The sequence below is a fragment of the Equus asinus genome, chromosome 20 (genome assembly GCF_041296235.1).
Source record: "Equus asinus isolate D_3611 breed Donkey chromosome 20, EquAss-T2T_v2, whole genome shotgun sequence".
Lineage (NCBI taxonomy): Eukaryota > Metazoa > Chordata > Mammalia > Perissodactyla > Equidae > Equus > Equus asinus.
The window spans coordinates 18456084-18478162 of NC_091809.1; the positions used below are offsets into that span (position 1 = coordinate 18456084).

At 42.9% G+C, this 22079-nt stretch overlaps 2 pseudogenes; one reads left to right on the top strand and one right to left on the bottom strand.

The window, feature by feature from the left end:
- Positions 1 to 783: 783 nt before the first annotated feature.
- On the bottom strand, positions 784 to 18058 carry LOC106831111 (putative gustatory receptor clone PTE01; annotated as a pseudogene).
- Positions 18059 to 20853: 2795 nt separating this feature from the next.
- On the top strand, positions 20854 to 21790 carry LOC139041182 (olfactory receptor 2Z1-like; annotated as a pseudogene).
- The last annotated feature ends 289 nt before the right edge of the window (positions 21791 to 22079 follow it).

A 22079-nucleotide genomic window follows, 5' to 3' on the forward strand; every position in this document is an offset into this window, starting at 1 on the left:
GATGCATAAATCTCTTTGGATTGTTGGTTTCATGTTCTTTGGATAAATACCCTGTATTGGAACAGCTGGATCATATGGTATTTTTTGAGGAATCGCCATAGTGTTTTCCATAGTGGCTACACCAGTTTGTACTCCCACCGGCAGTGTATAAGGATTCTCTTTTCTCCACATCCTCTCCAACATTTATTATTTTTTTCTCGTTAATTGTTGAGGTAGGCCTGTATTGCTATAAATTTCTCTCTTAGAACCACTTTTGCTGCATCCCATAAATTTTGGCATGTCGTATTTACATTTTCGTTTGTCTCCAGGTATTTTTTTGATTTCCCCTTCGATTTCTTCAGTGACCCAGTCATTGTTCAGTAGCATTTTGTTTAGTCTCCACATATTTGTGGCTTTTCTTCCTGTAGTTAATTTCTAGTTTCATACCATTATGGTCAGAAAAGATGCTTGGTATTATTTCAATCTTCTTAACTTTATTGAGGCTTGTTTTGTGGCCTAATATGTGATCAATCCTGAAGAATGTTCCATGTGCATTTGAAAAGCATGTGTATTCTACGGTTTTTGGATGGAATGTTATGTATATATCTACTAACTCCATCTGGTCTAAAGTGTTGTTTAAGGCCAGTGTTTCCTTCTTGATCTTCTGTTTGGATGAGCTAGCCATTGCTGTAAGTGGAATGTTAAAGTCCCCTGCTATTATGGTATTGCTGTTTATTTCTCCTTTCAGATCTTTTAATAATTACTTTATATATTTAGGTGCTCCTATGTTGCGTGCATAGATATTTACAAGTACACCACTAAGGCTATTACACCCTTCTTTGGGGAATGTGAAACAGCAGAACTGAGGTAAACCCCCAGGCCTGTTCCATAAAATAAGCAAACAACTGACAGGTGAGAGCTACAGGTGGAGAAGGCTTTGTACTTCCCAGCTGTTGATGGGACTCTGAGAATGGAGGGAACAATTTTATAGTAAGAAAAAAGGATCCCTGAGATAGGGAGAAAACCAGAGGTGGCACCAACAAAACACATGACTACGTCATTGGTGGAGGTATCAGAACAGGCAAGGTTGAGCAGTTGAGAAGGATCATAAAAGAAATTAGAAATTTCCGCATCCTTGAAGTAGGTAAGTTGTAACACAATCAAATTGTGTGGCTGGGATTCCAATATGCTGATAAAAAAAGGCGCCAAAACTAAGAAGCCACAGAGGTGTGAGTTTGTGATGACTGGATAGTGGAGTGGGTGACAGATGGCTGCAAACTGCTCGTATGCCATCACAGTGAGGAGCATACAATCCATACATCCAAAAAGGATAAAAAAAAAGACATCTGTGTCAGGCAGCCCACATAGGAGATGACTCTCCTGTGAATTTGGATGTCCACAGTCATCTTGGGGATGGTGGTGGAAGTGTAACCAATGTCAGCCAAGGACAGGTTGGAGAGAAATACATGGGGGTGTGGAGGTGGGAGTCAGATCTGACAGTCAGGATGATTAGCAGATTCCCAAGCATGGTGACCAGGTACATGGACAGGAAGAGCCCAAAGAAAACAGATTGTAGTTCCAGATCATCCGAGAGTCCCATGAGGAGGAATTCTGAGACATGTGTTAGGTTTTGTTGTTCTATGTAGCTTGGGCACCTTTTGATTAAAGAAAAGAAGTGTTGGATGAAAGGAAACAAGAAAAATGGCAACTATGACTGTGTCTATATTTTTGGATTTATGCTTTTCACTAGTAAAGTATTCACACTTGAAGACCATGCACCCCCAGTACACTCAGCAATATTTCTCAATTGGGATAAACTCAATCTCCATAGTACTCTTCTTTCATTACTTTTCTGTATTACTCATCGCTTTCTATCCACACCAAATTAGAGACGCTTGACCAAAGGATGTTAAATGAGGAAGAACATTACAAATAACATGATCACAGTAAAATAGAGGCAAAATTCTTTTAAGACAAAACATAGAGAAGAAATATCCTTGCTCATTGAAGAAAATAAAATGATTCTAATTGAAGGAAATTAAGAAGCAGTCTAATATATTTTATTTGTAGGCAACACTAGAAATTCCCTTTTTTGACAACTGTTATAAACATTCTATAAGTGCCAGATCATGTTAGCTGGATTTGAAATGAAATTTGAGTGTACATATTCAGAAAACATTTTTAAGTACTAGTTACCTTCATGGGTTTTCATCATTATTTGGTTTTCTCACTTCACTTCTTCCTGGAAATAAGTGCTCATTCAAATATGTGGGTCATCTTTTAAAAGTCATTTAATATGTAACTCTTATCCTTGGCTTTCATAAACCTCGACATTTGATAAAATGTAGATTGGCTAACTCTATATAATCATACAGCTCTGCTGACCACAATGATGACATTAGTGTTCAATGCACCTGTGAATGATGAGACAATAACGAAATTTTGAGAAAACCTCTTGAATTTTTAATTTTGTATAAAATTGTTTGCATCAACCCCAAATAGTGGTGTGTGAGACCACTATTTACCTTTTTTTTTTTCACTCTGTTGTACCTGGCAATACTGATTGATTGTTTTTGTGATTGTAAACCCTCTTATTTACGGTTAAGGAGTTTAGAGCCAGGAGAGACATTCAAGCCATATTTAAGACCCACCCTTTTTATGCCTTGTTAACAAATTTTCCTCTTAATTCTTAGTGATCCAAGGATTGCAATTCTCTTACTTCGGCTACCTGAAGGCAACTCAGGTTCATTATTTTGGCAAGTCACACTATGGTTTAATCAGGAAAAATTGCAAAGGAGAAAAGTAAAGATAGTAAGGTAAACAACTCTGGTCAGGTTTCTCAACTGTAAATAGGGGGAAAATTGAACCTAGTTTATAAAATTGTTGTAAGAAAGTTTTAAAAAATTATTTAAATTGCTTAGACTCGTGCTTCTCATTCCTAGTAAATCAATATATTTATCTGTGGATTTTTTTCATGTATACTGATGCCCTCATTTTAGCCTAGAAGCGATTTAATTAGAATCTCTCTATATGAAGAATATTACTGATAAAATTTGAGTTTTCGCAGTATCTTCGCATAATACTATTCCTCTGCATACCTGACCCCCAAAGCAACCAGAGTCATGAATTTGGTGGTGCATTTTCCTGTCAGTGTTTCGATAATTGATTTATGTATGCATAAGCAGTTTCCTGAAATGCTTATCTAAACCGTATGCTACACATGTTACCCTCAAAATGTCCTTGTTTACATAACATAGTGTTTAAATCTCTGCGTGAGGTATTCACATGTACTTCAGATATTTTAACTGATGCATCAGCTGAGGGAGGGACATCATTTTATTCCATCTATTATTTTAGATTAATATATTTTGAATATGTAGTTAATACATTTAAATATATTTAATCTGTATTTAATACATATTTAATATTTAGTACACATGAAATTTTCATCTTCTATAGCAAATATTTTCAATCTCAGACTTGCAAACTGAATTGTGAAATGCATGACTATTCATAGAAAACCCTATAAACCACAATTTCTGTGCCATGATGTCCCCTATAACCAGTGGCTCACTCTCATATTCACAGGGAAGCTCACTAACCCGCAGAGGAGAAATCAATTCTTTGACCTCAATTTTAGCTCTGAGGCCAAAGTAGGTTTGAAAAGAGAACCATTCATCAGCTGTGGTGGCGAACACAGAGCCCTGGTGCACAGATAAAGGGATCAGCGTCTGAGTCCTGAGTCTTTCATCCCCTATATGTGGAGTGTGTGTCAATCTCATGCATTCTCTCCTTGTGTTCCTTATTGCCAAGGGGAGAATAAAACCCATCTCCAGGACTTGTGTGTCACCTAAGGGAAATTTGGAACTTAATAAAACTTATGTCATTGTTTTCAACAAGAATTTCAATCGTTATTGGGATAGTGTGTTTAGTAATTCAATATCATACCAAAAATTTAGTGATCTTTTATGGAATATGTGGCAGGGAGGGCCAAGCCATCCTTGTCTTAGGGCCCTGGAACATGGGATGGCTTCAGATCTGAAAGTGTGTCTAAGCCCGTGCAATAAGATTTCTCTCCCCTTTCTCTTTCTGCTTCATATTTTTAACACGAAAATATCTGCAATGGTTTTTCAATAATGGAATGTTGCCAGGATCCAGCCCCAGCTGAGTCCAGGGTCTCCCGAAGGGATGGACGGAGTCGGCGAGAGAGATATGCAGTGAGACAAGGAGTGAGGTTTCCAAGTCTATTTAATATGAGCATCCGCTTTTCTTATAAAGGGTCCAGGTTACATAAGGTTCAATTAGGTGATATTATCTCAGCAGCTAATCTTTAGCACTTAGACATTATCTAGACATTGCATGTCCGGCAAGCAATAAATTGTCTGTGGGGTAAGTAACAAGTGGTTTCAAGGGCGCAGAGTATGGTATACAAAGGAAAGTATAAGATGTCTTGCAAACAACTGAATATACATGTCAAATATAGCTGGCATAACTATTAATAAAGTGAACTTTAAAGGTTGGACTTGTTTGCTTGTCTTTCAAGGGTCAGGAACGTGTTTGGCAGTAAGGTTTGCATTGCCCCCCTTCTTTCCACCAATTCCACCATGGGCCTTCTGTGGCCGTATGTGCCCTTTCTGGGTCTCTGCAATACAGCCTACACAGATGTTTCATTGTATATGGATTCCATGTTCTAGGATCTCCTCACCGTGCATTCATACTATCTCAATATGTTGTATCCTCAGGTGTAATTCTTCTGTTTCCTTTCCACTTATGGGGGACCCAATCTTCATCATAGTCCCAATTAACTCTGACCAAAGTTTCATGATGTTTTCACATCAAGTCCTCTGGACTTAAAGTAGGTCTATGTCTCTTCGTATGAGGGCCCCTATATGTACCTGGCTGCCGTTTGTGTCTTCCTACAGTTCAGGGGAGCATAGACCATTTTCCTCCTATAAAAATTTCCTGATTTGGCCAGGTTCCTCTTACGGGAGGCCAACCAATGTTCCTCTGACCTACTTTATGAGGGGAGGAAGGAGGAAGCTGACCAGCAGAACTTCTCATCACCCCCCAGCAATTCCAGAAAAGGAAAAATAGATGCAAGAGCATAGTGCATATAGATATTGTGCACTTTCCCTAATTTCCATTGAGAAGCCGCTTGCACATTCTCACTCCACTGCCAGACCTTGTCACACTGCAGTGGTAGCTAAGCCTGGAGACCGGCTCCCGACAGAATGTTATGCATGTAATTAAATGGAAAATAATAGGTCCCATAGAAAGTCTGTGACTAGGCACAAACAGTGTTATTTTATCTCGTCTCCAGTCTTGTGGGACGTTCCTAAAAAAGAGATGAAACACATGCGTGAATGGTCCAGGGTGTAGAAGCCATATTGCTTATCCTTTGTTCTCTGAACAGCTGAAGGGTCTCTCCATCACTTTCAAAGTCGGTTTTCAATTTTCCTTTTTAATTCTAGAAAGGCTGAAATACACAACATGAGAAAGTGAAGCCACCCATGACCTCACCTCTTAAAACGTACATAAAGCAAAGAAGAAAGGACTCTGCCTCTGACCTTCCAATGCTCCTGCTCAGAGGAGACCTGATTGATGCTTTGGTGCACAGCCTTTCTGTTTTCCAATATTTTTGCCTAGAGAATAAGAATAAGCATTTTGCCTGGAATGGTTTTCTCCCTCATGTTTAAAAAAAATAGCTATAGTGACAATGTAATCAGATATTTGTTTTCTTTATCTTTTGGAGGGTTTACTGATATCACACTTTTTAAAAAAATTAAAGAAGAGCTTAATCGTGGTAAAATAAACATGAAATTTACCATCTTAGCCACTGATAAGTGTACTGTCCAGTAATGTTAAGCACATTCACATTGCTGTGCACCCAAGCACTGAAACATTTCATTTCACGAAACTGAAAAAGCTATTAAACAAGGACTCCTCCCAGCCCTGGCACTCAGCACCCTACTTTCTGTCTCTATGAATTTGACTCCTCTGGGGGCCTCTCGTAAGTGGAATCACACAGTATTTGTCTTTTAGTGACTGGCTTATTTCACTGAGCATGATGTCCTCCAGGTTCATCCATGTTGTAGTGTGCGTCAGAATTGCCTTCCTTTTTAAGGCTGATTAATATTCCACTATAAGTAAATACCATTTTGTGTTAACCCATTCACCCATCAATGGAAACTGGTGTTGCTTCCATCTCTTGGCTATTGTGAGTAATGCTGCTGTGAACATGGGTGTACAAATGTCTCTTTGGGACCCTGCTCTCAATTCTCTTGGGTGTGTACCCAGGAGTCGGATTGCTGGATGGTATGGTACTCTTATTTCTAATTTTTGGGGGGCCCATCATACTGCTTTCCATAGTGGCAACACCATTTTACATTCCCACCAGCCATGTAGAAGATTTCACTTACTCCATGTCTTCATCAAACTTGTTATTTTCTGGTTTTTGAAAAAGTTATAGCTATCCTAGTGATTATGAGGTTGTAATAGAGCTTTGAGCATCAGCACATCAGAAGGACAGGTTTAGTTCAGATGGATTATTCCAGAAAGAACTGAATAGACTGAGTTCAGTTCCCAGCCGTTGGTGCCGATAGTGATACAGCTGTGTGTGGGTGGGGAAGTGTCTCCCATCACTCCGCCTTACTGAACACATCTGCAGGATGGACCTTTGACTCCTTAAAGGAGTATTTTTGTGAATTTAGATCACAGCCACTTAAGATAATAATACACATATTTTCCCCTTTAAAGACTCCTCATGGCAAGTGAAAGGGGTGTTCGATGACAGCGTGGAATGGGGCATCTTTATGACTTAGAAATGGGTACCACGTCCATTTTTTCTGATGGGGAAATAGAGGCTCAGAGAGGAGAAGTGACTTGCCCAAAGTCACACAGCTGGAATGGGGCGGGAGCGGGATTTGAACCCAGATCTCTGAGATACTGCAGTGCCTGACTGTGGGTCTGGGAAACTGTGAGGTCTAAGATCCATCCCAAACAGTGGAAGTTCAGGCTGGGGCCCCCTGAGCCTCAGTTTCCTCTTGGGTAGAAAGGGGATATTGTGTCTGGCATGTAACAGACGCTAGATTATGTGATATCACAGTGCACAGGGCAGAGAGCATCATGACTAGAGACAGCAATGTGACGATGTGGTTAAGACCACAGATTTGGAGCCAGCTGCTGTGGCTTAAACCCCGGCTCCTCCACTTAATAGTTGAGACAAACGACTACCCTCTCTGTGCCTCAGTTTACCCATTAGCAAACAGTAAATAATAATAGTACTGACTTCAAACGGCAGTTATTTATGAAGGGGTCGGTCCATGGATGGCACATAGTAAGTGTAATATGAGGGTTTGTTACATAGCTTACAAGTAGTGTGGTCTGTGCGTTGTGGGGTGGGGGGTATGTGTGTGAGCTAATGATAACTGGAAACATCCAAGTAATAGCTTTGAACTGGAATTAGGGATTTAAATAGGCATTTCTGTTGAGAGGGCATTTCTTGGGCACACGTCAACCGGACTTCAGAGATGTGCAGTGGACTGGTCCGAAGCCCACGTGGGCTGGCATTTCCACCAACTTCTGAGGTCTCCAGAAGACTGTATGTACAGCTTCCCACCAGCAGGGGGCACCCAAGACCACCAGCTTCTTTTCCTTTCCTTCTGCTAAATCCTTTATTCTGTTGGTCCAGGAGTCCTCAACCTTGGCTGCAAATTAGCATCACCAGGCGAACTTAAAAAAAATCTCCATGTCCTGGCCGCACCCCAGACTGATTGAGTCAGAATCTCTGCATCTGGAGAGCAAGCATCGATGAATTTTAAAAGCTCCCAGGAGAATTTAGTGTGCAGTGAATGGAGATACACTCATCTGGGTCTTCAAAATTCCTAAATTCTTAATCCCCTCTGATCATCAGAAAGATGCACAGTGAGTCTGGGGTTGTGAGGCAGTTGTCTCCGACCAGCAGGTTCTTGTGCTTAAAGCGTATGAGAATCTGCAGGAGGACTTGTTAAAACACAGAGTTCTGGCCCTGCCCAGATATTCTGATTCAGCAGGTCCAGGTAGGGCCTGAGAATCTGCATTTTTAACAAGCTTCCAGGTGATGCTGATCCTGTTCCTCTTTGAGAAGCTTTGCAGCCTTGCAGAAATCTTGGCGATGAAAAGAAAACTCACAGTAAGCTGGAACTACAGGGTTGAGTTATTTTATTTCTAAAATACTATTTTTAACTTCAAAAATTTTAAATGACAAAGCATTTCAGGCTTACAAAGATTACACACACACACAGAGCATCAAAAATACAGAATAAATCACAGCAGACAAGATATGGAAGCAACCTAAGCGTCTGTTGATGGATGGATAAAGAAGATGTGGCATGTATGCAGTGGAATATTACTCAGCCATGAAAAATAAGGGGCATTTGCAACAACATGGATGAAACTTTAGGGAATTATGCTAAGTGAAATAAGTCAGACAAGACAAATCCTGTGGGATCTCACTTATATGTGGAATCTAAAAAAGCTGAACTCCTAGACACAGAGAGTAGAATGGTGGTTACCAGGGACTGGGGGTGGGAGAAATGGGGAGATGTTGGTCAAAGGGTACAAACTTCCAGTTAGAAGGTGAACAAGTTCTGGGGACCTCAGGCACAGCATGGTGACTATAGTTAGCACTCCTGTATTGTATACTTGAAAGTTGCTAAGAGAGTAAATCTTAAATTTTCTCACCACAGAAAAGAAACCTGTGACATGGAGGAGGCATTGGCTGGCGCTATGGTGGTCATCATTTTGCAATATATCAGTGCATCAGTTCAACACATTGTACACCTTCAACTTACATAGCATTTTATGTCAATTATATCTCAATAAAGCTGTAAAAACGCAGAATAAAAAGCCATGAGTAATACAGCATTGCTATTCGTCCTTGAAGGTTTAAGGCAAGAACGCTCAAGTAATCAGGGGTCGATTCTCTTAATTTACTGCGGTAGTTATGTTCTGTAATGTCACCATGAGCAGCGAATTATTGCTTCTTGGGGCAATGCAGGGTTAGGAAGCTGTAAGCCTTCAGTTACAATGTTTTCATCAACCAATCAATACATAACTTTGTGTTATGTGTGTTTCTGCTTAAAAACACCTCATTTAATATGTTTTACTGATCCTTTAACGTTGAAATCAGAGCCTACAGCTCATTCCAGAATGAAGCTTATCTAACACGTGCATTTTCTCTGTAAGTCACATCACAGCCTCCTTGAGCTTAAGAGCATTAGACGGCATTTGAGCACTATGCCTGGGAGCCAATTCAAACAGTGAAACCACCAACAGAAAGCACAAAAGTGTGAAACACACAGCACTAAATAGACCGTGAAGATGGCACGTTCATGGTGTGAGAGCTGAAACCAGGAGGTGGAAAGTTGCCTAGTGTGACATCAGCCGGGAAGCAGCATGCGGGTAATTCAAATTGTTCGTGGCTCTGTGCATGTCTGTGAATGACCTAGGAAGTCCCACCAGAATTGGTTTTGGGACTGCAAGTAAATTTTAGCAAGTCGATGAATTCTCCAATATAGGCTTTGCGAATAGTGACGATCAACTGTACACACGCACACACACACACACACACACACACACACACACACACAGAGGGAATCTCAACCACCTGTGTGTATCCACAACCCAACATGAGTGACAAAAACATCATGGACATCTGGGAGCCCTCTGTGGATCCCTCCCCAGAGAGAATTGTGCCGCTGAGTTTGGGGTGTTTTTACACGGGGCCATGCCAGGTTTTCTGGGACACGGCACCTCCAAGCCCTGCTGAAATGAGCAGCTCCATCCATTCTTTAGTTTGGAGGCTCCCACTCCCCAGAGATGCTGATCCACTTGACCTGGGGTGTGGCTTGAGCACCCTATTTTTAAAAGCTCACAGGTCAGTCTACCGTGTATTTGGTGCTGAGAACCGCAGATTCCTTGAGCAGTCTTGCGATCAGCCCTGGAGAACACACAGGAATGTTGTGTTAACCACGTCTTTTTATTCTGTCTTTTCGATGCTTTGACATCTTGGGGACTTGCTTGGGGAGACTGCCCCTCCCAGGGCTAGCTAATTCCTAGAGGCAGCAAGCAGTTTGCCTGTGAGTGCGCCTTTCATGTGCAAACCAACCAATCCAGAGCCCACAGCCCAACCATCTCCTTCACGGAGCTCTTATCCTCAGGGCCACTGTCCACCTCCTCAGTCACCCCAGGGCCGGGTACCAGACAACCAGGGACAGCCCCTGTGCCCCAGAGCCTGTGAAAATTGTGCAAACTAGCAATCCTAAGCCTGCTTACCCTGCCTCTCCCACTGTTTCCTGAGGGGACCACAATAAAGGCTGTTGCCCACATTTTCCCCTCTCTCTCTCTGCCTCTGATGGACCCTGGTGCGTCCTCATGTGGCCCCCGTGACATGGTGTGGCCCCTCCTCTTGGGAACTGTGAGAAACAAACTGTCTTTTTGATGGCCATCTTCTCCTGACCTGTTGGCCTCACCATCCCTGGATAATAATGACCCTATATTTTAAAACCGACCTCTCCTCTCATTCTTCTTAGTGGGAACTCTCAGTGCTGTTCGATGGTCTGGCATTTTTCAGTCATCCGTGCAAATACTCCCTTCTCCATTCTGGTGGTTAATGAAGAACTGAGCATAATTGTTTTCTCCTGCTCTGCTGGGACAAATCTTAGATGTAGGGCACATGATTCCCACTGCAATTAATTTTCTCTGCAGTTGAAAGGGAAAGCTGAAAGAGGCTTCCCCTGCACCCTCTGTCTCTTGACAATTAACTCATCAATTCTTGGGTCAAGAGTGCTGGTGGGCTAACCAGAGGGTGACACACTCCAGGGAGGCATCATCAGGAGTCATTGTGAGATGTGGAGAGATGGTGGGTCTGGTCACAGCCCTGGCTCAGTGGCCTTCAGAGCGAGGTGGGGAAAGAAGCAGCAGAAGACACGTGTCTCTCACCTTTGTCTTGTGCAAACAGGACGCATAGCACTGTGCAACGTTAGGGCCTGTTTTTCCAGCCTGCATAGCAGATATCTGGATATTTTGCATCATCTTTCCACCTTCAGTTTACAGCAGTGTGTGTTTTTGGTGAGGCAGGCTCTTCAGATATGATGGAACCAGTTCCACACCCGCGTGTGTCCTCGCACAGACATGTATGCAAGTGTTGATGGTATCAGCAGGTGAGCTTTGGGCAGGTGTATTGGTGAGAGACTATCTCTTTTCTTTTTGGAATCCCAGACTCTCCATATTTATGTAAATCTCCTCTCAAAACTTTCAAATGCACCAAGTTTTCTATCAGTTTAGTTTTCTTGAGGAAATCTCAATGGGAGCCTTCTGATCTGCTACCAGCTGAACGAGCTGACAGCCATGATCCTAGGATCTCCCTTCGCCATCATCCCAGGGATTCCATTTGTGTTTGAGTCCTGTGCTTCCCAGGATCTATATTTTCTCTTTAGGTGTACACCCCATTTAGGTGGCGCTCATGCTCCCAGGGAAAGAGTTGATGGAGGCAGACTTTTTGAAAATTCCATCAGGTCTAAAAATGTCTTTATTCTATTCTCATACTTAAATGGTTATTTGACCAGCTGTAGAGTCCTAGGTTGGAATTAATTTTCCCTGGGCAGTTTGAAGAGAGCACTCCATTCCTTCCAGTATTTGGCATTCTTGGTGAAAAGATCAAGGGCATTCTCATTTTTGAGTATTGTATGAAAACTTTTTTATCTCTCTGGAAGCTTATAGGATTCTTTTTGTTTATTCTGCTGAGAAATATTCAACCTTGAAGTTCACAGCTTCCGTTCTGGAAAACTTCCTTGCACTTTGAAGTTTTCTGTTTTTTTCTCTCTTATTTCTATACTTCCGAAATGCCTACTGTTTTTATGTTGGGCCGTCTGGGTTGATTCTCTGATCTATTTATCACCTCTCCTATTTTTCTCTTTGCTCTTTTGTGATGTTTTCCTAAAATTTATATTTCAACCCTTCTGGTGAGTTTTTCATTTCTCCTATCATTAAAAAAGTCTAACATATCTTTTTGTGATTTAAATGAAAGAAAAAATGTTTTGTGTCATGGATTTCATCATTGTAGTTATATCTCTGAATTCTATTCAGTTCTATCTCTGATATTACTAAGAGTTTCTTTTAAATTTCTTCTTCACTCAGAGTCTGTTTCCTCCAAAATGCTTTTATTTTCAAAATGACTGTTGTGGTCTCTGTCCCTTGTATGAGACATTTTGTGGTTAATTGGGTAAAAAATTGATTGTAAACTCTGTGCACATGTGTTCGCCTGTTTACTTTGGTTTCTGCTTAGGGTGACCTGGCTGGGCTGTTTCCTTGGGTTTCCTTAGTGGTAGAATTTTTTTTTCTTTTTTTGGACTAGTTGATTCCCAAAGAAGAATCTCTCATACAGAAGCCAGTCCCTCAGGCAGCCCCTCAAAATGCTAGAATATTGGGTGTTGGGTCCAGTGCTCTCCTTCCTTCCACAGGAAGAAGCCAAGAGCTTGGGGCTTCCTCCTCACTGTGCGGTGCTGTGGTGGGGGAGGGATTATGGCGAGATGGTGCCGTGTATTTTCCTACTGGCTTTGATGCAGCTGGTCTCATGCTCAATGGGGCTGCAGGAGCCTCTCAACTGGTCTCTGGATTTCACAAAGGCAATTGATCCATGTATTGTTGAATCACTATGTCCATGTGGGGAAAAAGTCTAGAGATTCCCATTCTACCATTTTGTTGACATTAATCTCTTCCTATAAGGTCATAAGTCATATCGGATTAAAACCCACTATAAGGACCTCATTTTAACTTAATGACCTCTTTAAAGACCCTATCTCTAAATAGAGTCATGTTCTGAGGTGCTGGGGGCTTAGGATTTCAACATATGAATTTTGAGGGAATGTAATTCAGCCTACAACAATGCTACAACATGGGTGAACCTCTAAAACATTAGGATAGGTAAACGAATCCAGACACAAGAGGTCACATACTGTATGATTCTATTTATATGAAGTATCCAGAATAGGTAAATCTGTGGATACAGACAGCAGATTGGTGGCTGCCAGAGGCTGGGGGATGGGTAATTGGGGGGGGGGCGTTGCTGCTCAATGAGTGTGAATTCTCCTTTGTGGTGATGGAAATGTTCTGGAACTAGATAAAGGTGACAATTGCACAACTTTGTGAATATCCTAAATGCCACGGAATTGTACACTTTACAGTGGTTAATTTTATGTTATGTGAATTTCACGTGTCACAAGAATTTGTGAATTTGATGTTGTGTGAAAGTGTGTGTATTTGCATGTGTATGTGCACATAAAGCAGTAAAGCCCATATGGCAAAAGAATAACAATTAGTTCAGGGTACACGGTTGTTCCTTCAACTTTTCTGCAGGTTAAAAAATTTTCAAGTAAAAAGTTAGAAAACCTGAGAAAAGACTTGGTGTTATTTTTTTCAGCATTTCCATTGTTTTAGGCTTGTGTCTTCCAAAGGCATGAGGTGATAACTTGTCAGTATAAGAGAGGAAATTAAGTCACTTCTAAAAAAACAACTTAAAGTGAGTGATTAAAGAAAAACATGTTTATTCCACAGAGTATCTCTATCTCCCTGTTTAAACTTTTCCCAGTAGAATGCAAAGTCTCTTGGTATTAATACCCAAACTTCATAAATGTGTGTGTTTCTCAATGTTTTCTGGCCCATGGTTACACAGGAAAAGTTGATATTGACATCAAGGGAAATACAAGATTTTAAGCAAAACAGTCTATCCAAAGTGTCCCAAGTGATAACAAAGGAGAGTGTGTCTCAAATATTGCTGGTGCTGAGAAGTGATCCCAACGTCACACTGGATGTGAGTCATTCTCTGCTGTCGCATGCTAGTCCTGAACTTGTTTCCTCAGGAACTTTCTACATCTTGGCCAAAAGCAAAGGTTAATGTTGTGCAATGAGTCCCCCCAAAGTTGAGAGAGTGAAGAATATCTTAGAAAAGGAAGCAATGGAAGAGAAATATGACTTCATACCAAGCAAACTGTTAACAATTCTGTTCATTTTACAGTTAACAGGAAGCAATATTTTAAGGATTTAGATCCTAATATGATAGCTTGTTACTGATACATAAGTCTTTCACTGGTTTTAGCTATATTTCAGGAAACTGGTTGAGAGTTTAGAGGTGATGTAACATACAACTCTTTCTATGTAAAATAACGGGATATTGGACTCCAACTGACAGTTTTATGTGCATCCCCTTTTCGGGAATGGACAACTGACATTCAGCAGGAGATACATCTTGAGAAAATGTTAGTGTGATGGCACATGGAAATGGCCAAAAATATGAAGGTTGTATGCAAAGGATTAATAGTTGAGGAACTCGTCTAGACTACTAACAATTTCTTTGCCTTCTTTTTCGCTTCCCCTGTTCTTTAGAACAACATGGCTCAACCACAAATAATTTTAATCATGGCTTGTTCCAATACGTTTATACACTCTTCCATCTACCCATTCGCCCACCCATTCATCCATCCATCCACCCACCCACCCATCCATCCATCCATCCATCCATCCATCCACACATCCACCCGATACAAGTGATACAAGTCAACATGCTAGGTGTTGAAGATCCAGGACTCATTGCCCACTTCTAAATATCTTGATTTCTCCTTACAAATTCCTGTATGTTCCAGCCCTCCCTGTTCAATAAACATCGATGTGTCCATGTGCCTTGGGTACCAGTTTTATAGAAATGAATAATAGCAGGACCGTTGCTGTCCAGGAACTCATGGTCTATAGTAGTCTTACTCAAAATGTGGTCCATGAACTCTTATTGGCCATTGATGAGAAAAGGACCTTGAAACAGACTGTAAAGCACCAGCATCACTAAGCTTTAGTTTAACTGACATTTCCTCCAGAACAAGACGTTCTCAATGAAGGAAGCCATGTGTGGAATAACTTTCTGGTGCAAGCTCCTTATCTCCATGCAGATTGTCACAGCTGATTTGAGTACTGGTCTAGAATCTTCTTGGAAAGAAGATCTTGTGACAAATTTCAATGCCAGTTTGTCAGGTCTGGCTGTATGGTGTGCTGAGCTGAGAAGCTCCATCCAAGCTCAGAGGCAGAAAGCAATGAAATCAATTCCTAATGTCCGCCATGGGCTTGGGAGTGAAGAGTAGTAGCATGGTACAAGGAATTTGCTGATAGTTACCACTATATATCACGTCCTTAACACGTCACTTATTCCTGCTTCTCTCTTGGTTACACCTTGCTGCCAGCTGTCTGACTCAGCTTTGGTTTGAGCAGCACTCTTGGTAATTCACTCTGCCTTGGCCTTGCCTGTTGCTTCCTGACATGGGCATCCCTGTTGAGGGTAGCTTGGCTTTCCTGTCTCTGCTCTTTCCCCTGGCTCTGGTCATGGGCACACAAGAATCTCATGGGTACTACAACCATCTGTCTCTAGACCACTGCATCTCCTGAGTCTTAGAGGGCCCTCAAGAATAGAGTTTAGAGGAAGACACATCTCAACCCAGGGAAGCTGCCTCCTAGCTGCTCCATCACCGTCATTGCCTCATTATTTAACTCAGAAGAAATCTCCTGGATATCAGAACTGTTTTTGTTTTTGAGCAAGGATGTGCATTTTCAGTAATGGGTTCCTTTATCTCCTCCTCCAAATGAGATTCAAACAAAAGACTTGGATATTTGTCACATTCAATTATCCTCATCAATGCTGCCTTCCTGTGGTTGAGAAATGAGTAAATATTGTTCCACAATCCTTTAGGGACAATCCAAATATCAAGGGATCTGGGCTCTCACTGCAACCAATTTTTTCTCCAGCAGAAAGGGAGTCCCGGAGGGGTTTCTGAGGCAATGGCTCTCCCTGGAGCTTCCATCCCCGGATGAAGACGTCTATCTCTGCATAGACAGAGGCAGTACCGGTTAAGCCCAGGCTGCTGGAATCCAGGGAGGTTTTATGTGAGGCTGTCTTGGAGTGAGGTGCGTTGACACGCTCATGGGGTGTTGAGAAGGGTCCCTCATTCTATACACAGAGCCTGGTAAGTGGGGTCAAGAACTTGGAGCCCAGCCTTGTATGGATCTTGGGGGTCCATGCATAATTTGGAGACTAGACATTAGTGGCAGGATGGATCGAAATAACTGCTGATTTTGTTTTCCACAAACACTCTGGGTTGAGTCTATACTGGTATTTAGATGGAACTATGGACTCTTGTCTACCTCCTTGATATTTGCTGACATGCAGGCAGATGTCTTGTTAGACTGAATGCTTATTCTTTCCCTTTGCCTTCATTTCTATGAACCCAAGAAAGTTAGGCCTCTAGACAGCAGGAAGTCAACTATATTGATGTTCAATCCATATTGAAGGTCAACCCATACTGACCTTCCATAAAAGCTGTTGGAAGCAGCCAGGCATGGGCATCTGACTTTGGTCATGGGGCTGGTACCAGAACAACCCATCTGGCATGGGTTGCGGGCACCTTCAGCTCACCTTCTGAGGCCTGGCCATCCACAACAGTGAACGGGGGAGTTCTCCGTTATGAACTGCTGGGCAGAAGAGCTGAGCATTAACTTCAAGAAAGAAGGAGCATCCAGTTTTGAGAGCTCTTAGGATTTGGAATCAGGAAGATAGGAATTCAAATTCTAGCCTTCCCTCTTTGTAGCTGTATGACTTTAGGTAAGCCACTTACCTTCTCTCAGCCCATTTGTCAATAACATTAGTTTCAACTCAAATATTGTTTCCTTTGCAAAATGTATTCATTCAACAACTATTTATTGAATGAGCTCTGTTCTGGCTCCTTGAGCTGTGCTAACTGGTTGTGAAAATTAAATAATATAAATGACAGTGTCCTGCAAACTCTCATTTGATTATTAAGGTGAACAAGGGTCCAGATCATGCCTGGTCATCGTGAAGATATATGAGAGTTTTATTGGAAGCAAAAAGGCAAATAATGCTGGCATCTTTCCCCTGGTCACTCAGTGTCTCCCATACTTGAGTGAGTCATGGCTAGCTCCCCCAAGCTCTGCCTGTCTGACTGGCAGGGCAGGGGCTGGGGAGCTTGGGTGGGTGGACATATCTTTTCCAAAAGAGGTCTTAGGGGTAAAGAGTTTGTCAAAAGCTCATGATACAAGGGGACCACAACCAGAATCTCTAGCCACCAAGGAACTCCTGGTTAGAGATTCCAAAAACCCAGGGATTTGCATATTTTAAAAGACATGTCAATAACAGTGGGACCATCAGGGCATCTTGGAAGGAAAGATGAGTTTGGGGGCAAGATTGAGTGTGTGTGTGTGTGTGTGTGTGTGTGTGTATAACACACCCTGAAATGTCTGTTACAGTGTTTGAGGGGAAAGTGTAGAATGCAAAGTGCAAAACAGGTACTTTGGACTTACATCCTTATTTTGTTCAAATCTTGGCTCTGTTACTTCCTTGCTGGGTAATGCTGGATAAGTCACTATGCTGCTCTGAACCTCTGTCTTCTCATCAAAAAAACCCATGGAAATAAAATACCTACAGGCACTGTTTTTTTCTATTGTGATAAAATACGCATAATAAAATTTACCATTTTAAGCTTCCCAAGGATTCTTGGCATTAAGTGTATTCACATTGTTGTGCAACGATCTCCACCATCCAGCTCCAGAGCTTGAAGATTAGAATTAAGCATGTAAGGCACTTAGCCAGATGCCTGCTCCACAGTCAGCCCTCAGTTGGCGTCAGCTCCTTTCAGGGTGAGGATATGTGAGGGGACAGAGCAAGACCGGGTTCATTTGGCCCCTTAAATAGCCCTGGACAGGAATCTGCAGTAAAAGCTGTTCTACCAGCTGGGATACTTGGTGATTGGGGGTATTGCTTGCCTATAGGTTGGCAGAAAGTTGTAAATATTCACTGTTTTCTGTATGGAAAAGTGGAAATAGTGAGATATGCATAGAATTTATGCTGGGTCTGAGCTTAAAGCAATTTCAGAGTAAACATCTGTAAGAGGAATTGCCGGTCAAAGTCTATGCAGGTCACAGTTACCCTGTCTCTAAGCCAGAGGTTCTCAGAGAGGGGTGATTCTGCCTCGTCGGGACCTTTGGCCATGTGTGCAGCTATTTTTGCTTTTCATGACTAGGAATGGGGCATTGCTACTGGCATATAGTAGGTAGAGGCCAGGGATGCTGCTAAACTTCATACAATATATAGGACAGCTCCCCACAACAAAGAATTATCTGTCCCCAAATAATGCCAAGGTGAAAAACCCTGCTGTAAGTCAATAGAGTTGGGGATGAATGGATTTTTAAGGACTCTGCTAAGGGATCTCAGAGCCCAGAGAAGGGGAGGGTGGGTTTCTACCCAATAAGGACAAGGGCATCACAGAGCAGCACTAAGGAGGATGGGCTGGACGCACCAGGCTTCTCCATGGAAGGAGTGACAAAGGTGAAGAATAATAACAACAAGGTTAAACACTGGTGAGAATGTCCTAGGTGCCTGGCAATGTGCTAAGCACAGATTATCCAGCCAGAAATCTTTAATCATTTTCACCTCTAGAGAATTAGAAATATTTACAATTTATTGAGAACTTGCCACATGGCGGACACTAAGCTCTTAACATTCATCCTTTGATTTAATCTTCAGAGCAATGCCTGTGACCCAGATTACTGCCACCCATTTTATGGATGAAGAAACTATGGTTGAGTGGATGCCCAAGGCCATGCTGCTACAGTGTATTTGAGCTGGGATCCAAGCTCCTGGTTATACTCTTCTAACCACCAATCCATACAACTCATCTGTTCTATTTCTTCTGGCTGGAACAACTTTCTCTCCTCTAGCTGCCTGGAAAACTCCTACCTGACCTTCAAAACTCAGGTCCAATGCCTCCTCCTCTGTGAAGCCTTCTCTGATCCCACTCCAGACAGTTTCATCTGCTTGGTACCCAGAGCATCATGCATATGTCTTTACTACATTGCTCATCAATCTATTCTGAAATGATATGAACAATGCTCATTTTCCCCCTCAAACTCTAAATTCTATTATCACAGAGTTAAGTTTTCTTACTCCCTTACATCATTGACTGACACTGGAAAATGCTGCCAATGAAGCGGCCCATTCCATTTTTGCTTGGATTTCACTCTTAGAAAGTTCTTTGTTAGGGTGAACCACACAGCCGGCCTCACCAACATCCACCTCCTGGGAGGAGGAAGCAGTTGGTTCTACCATCTTCCTCTCATAGAAGCTCTTCAGATGCTGAGGACACCTGTCACCTGTCCCAAGGGGCGTCCCCGATCATGTCCTGTGTTGTCCCCAGCCATTTCCTATAGAACTTCCTACTCTCTTCCCTCTAAACACAAAGAGCTTTTCCCTTTAACTCCTTATTTGTCATTGGTATCATGATGGAGACTATGGGGTCCACGGAAGCTGGGACATTCCCTGGGTGAGTCTCCTCTGAATGTCTTATGCCCAGCCCAGTGTGTGACTCATTTTGTTGAATATGTGGGTGAATGGTTGGTTGAGGTCTTGAATGTGATAGAAAAATCAGGATGGTGAATAATTAAAGATAGGTTTAAGGGCCATCTGAGTGAGAATGGCAGCCTTAGGGCAAAAATTTCCAGTGACACCCTCAATAGAATCTTCTTTAAATGTCCAGTCTTACTGCTTCACTAACTACTCACAGTTGGGAATGGACATTATTTCTGTCCTGCGTAGTCCATTGTTGGAGTAGTGGGTGGTTCACGGTATTTCAGGGCAATCTGGGTTTGTCTGGGGGCTTAGAGTTTGCCAAGGGAGTTGAATATTCCTGATTTAAGTTTGCAGCTCCTTTAGTCTGTGATCATCTTTCTTTCTTTCTTTTTTTGAAGATTGGCACCTGAGCTAACATCTGTTGGTAATCTTCTTTTGTTTCTCTTCTCCCCAAAGCCCCCAGTACATAGTTGTATATTCTAGTTGTAGGGCCTTCTGGCTCTGCTACATGGGACACTGCCTCAGCATGGCTTGATGAGTGGTGCTAGGTCCGTGCACAAGGTCCAAACTGGTGAAACCCTGGGCCACTGAAGAAGAGTGCGTGAGCTTAACCACTCAGCCATGGGGCTGACCACTGTGGCCATCTTTCTTCTCCACCTCATTCACTCAGGCAGTATTTACAGAGACATTCTTCTAGGCCTAGTGTCTTGCCTTAGTCCTTGAAACTGAGTCAAACTACCCACGCCACTACCTTCACATCCAATGCAACAAAGTCACCAGTAATATCTGAACTCTTTGACAGCTGTCCCCCCAACTAACTCTAGTCCATTTGATTCCAAACCTGCTGCCACCCAGGTGCCTATGCCTCACACTCCCTAGACTCACAGTCTGAATTGACAGATTGACTCCAGTTCTGGCACATCATAAATTCCTCTTTGCTCCAGATTTTCCTCCAGGAATTTGGACTCAGGCCCTCCTCTCTCTTCCCTTAATTGGTTTGTTGCTTCAGCTCCGTCATCACCTATTTCTCCTCCCAGTCTGTTTGGAGTCTCACCTCTGCTTTGGACCTAGACCATTGGGATGATAGATATTGAAACGTTCTACTGGGGCTGTGCTCCTGTCTTTGACTTGGACTTCAAAATTTGGACTACAAGAGTCAGTGGCTATGTGTTGACTGGGGTGTGGCCAAGCATCTTGTTCAGAGATGCAAGTTTCTGCTCTCCCATCTCATGCCCATGGCAGGCATCGCTCACTGATTGTGGCTTTTTCCCTACTGATTCTAGCTGTGACCTCACAATTCTTCCCAAGACAGCACTCTAGGCAGCCAGTACCAATCAATGGCCATTGCCATGTGGGGTGAAACTTATCTACCACCCCCACTAAGACTTCTTGATATAGATCTCCTGTTCTTCCCGTAGCGAAGGTATGTTATGTAAAGCATGGGGCATGTGAATCACTCAGTAGCCTCTGATTTCATTCTGGTGGGCCTCTTCAGTCACTCAGGGTCACATCAGCTTCTCTTCTTCCTGGTGGCTGCCATGTTTATCATGGGGCTTCTGGGCAACACTGTTCTGCTCTTCCTCATCCACGTGGACTATCGGCTCCACACACCCATGTACTTTCTGCTCAGTCAGCTCTCACTGTTTGATATTGGCTTCCCTCTGGTCACCATCCCCAAGATGGCGTCAGACTTCCTGCAGGGAGAAAGTTTCATCTCCTTCGAGGGTTGTGCAGCTCAAATATTCTTCCTGACGCTCATGGGTGTGGCTGAGGGCATCTTGTTGACCCTAATGTCCTATGACCGTTATGTCGCTGTGTGCCACCCCCTGCAGTATCCTTTGCTCATGAGGCGCCAGGTGTGCCTGCTCATGGTGGGCTCCTCCTGGCTGGCGGGTATGCTCAATGCCTCCATCCAGACCTCCATTACTCTGCACTTCCCCTACTGTACCTCCCGCATCGTGGACCACTTCTTCTGTGAGGTGCCAGCCGTGCTGAAGCTCTCCTGCGCAGACACCTCTGCTTATGAGTTGGCGCTGTCCACCTCGGGGGTGCTGATCCTTGTGCTTCCCCCTTTCCCTCATTGCCACTTCCTATGGCTACGTGTTGGGGGCCATTCTACGCATGCGCTCAGAGGAGGCCCGAAACAAGGCCTTCACTACCTGCTCCTCACACATCACAGTAGTGGGACTCTTTTACGGAGCAGCCGTGTTCATGTACATGGTACCGGGTGCCTACCACAACCCACACCAAGACAATGTGCTCTCCCTTTTCTACAGCCTTGTCACTCCCACACTCAACCCGCTCATCTACAGTCTGAGGAATCGGGAAGTGAGGATGGCTTTGGTCAAAGTGCTCAGCAGTGCTGGACTCAGGTAAAAGTGATGACCACACAGCGGGCTACTGGCTGATTCCAGTGGTCCTCCGTCCCACCCATCTCTCCAAAGCACCAATTTGTGGTGCAGCTGCTAAGGCCTTATGTTGAAGGCTAGGTGTCTTTCCAGCCTCTTCCCATCCCATGACTAGTTGGGTTCATGTTTTCTCCCATGGATTTGTAAAAATCAACTGTAGAGGTCCCAATCACTTTTAGTAAATTCTTTAGTACAATTTACATAAATGGAAGGCCCAACTTTGTAAAGTTGAGATCTCCCTGTTATTGAATTGATAG